An 899-nucleotide genomic window follows, 5' to 3' on the forward strand; every position below is an offset into this window, starting at 1 on the left:
TTCAAGGTTTTCTGATGGGCTCTTTGTCTCGCGCGATCCTTGCACAGGTGGTCACGTTGCAGACTCTAGCGGAGGTATGGGCCGCGATTCATGCCACTTTTGCTGCCCAAACTCAAGCCCAGGCCATTAATACCCGCATTGAATTGACGAATCTGAAAAAAGGAAACCTAAGCATGACAGAGTATCTTGCCAAAATTAAGATGCTCTCAGACGAGATCGCCTGCACAGGAGCGACGTTAGGCAATGCCGAGATCGTCTCCCATGTCCTCGCCGGCCTCGACCTTGACTACAACCCGGTCGTGTCGGCTCTTGCAGCACGGGTTGAGCCCGTGACTGTCCAGGAACTATTCACCCAACTGCTCAGCTTCGATGCACGTCTCAATCTGCTCCACGGATGAACATTCGTCAATCCTCCGCCAACGCTGCCTCACGGGGCCGAGGAACCAGTCGCGGGCGCGATCACCAGGGGCGTGGTCGTAGCAGCGGCAACAGCGGGCGTGGACGCGGCAACAGCCAAAGCACGCGCCCTGGCGGGGGCGGCTACACCAACAACAACATCTCCGCGCGATCTGGAGGGGGCGGCTACTCCAACACCAACGCCTCCTCTGGATCATCTTCTTCCAATCGCGTCGGTGTCAACTATGCAAGAAACCAGGGCATGAAGTCATGGATTGTTGGCACCGCTATGATGAGGATTATGTTCTTGATGCTCGCCATGTAGCTGCTGCAATCAGGGAACAAGGAGGTGGAGATGACACCATATGGTATGCGGATTCAGGAGCTACCGACCAAGTCACCAATGAACTTGAGAAGCTGTCCATGAGGGAGAAGTACTTCGGCAATGATCAAATTCACACAGCTAGCGGTGGAGGTATGGATATATGTCATATTGGTCAGGC

The 899-nt window shown here is 54.8% G+C and overlaps 1 pseudogene; it reads left to right on the forward strand.

Annotated features, from left to right (window-relative positions):
- The first annotated feature begins 233 nt into the window (after positions 1–233).
- On the forward strand, positions 234–372 carry LOC119344244 (annotated as a pseudogene).
- Positions 373–899: the final 527 nt, after the last annotated feature.

Source organism: Triticum dicoccoides, unplaced genomic scaffold (assembly GCF_002162155.2).
Source record: "Triticum dicoccoides isolate Atlit2015 ecotype Zavitan unplaced genomic scaffold, WEW_v2.0 scaffold160696, whole genome shotgun sequence".
Lineage (NCBI taxonomy): Eukaryota > Viridiplantae > Streptophyta > Magnoliopsida > Poales > Poaceae > Triticum > Triticum dicoccoides.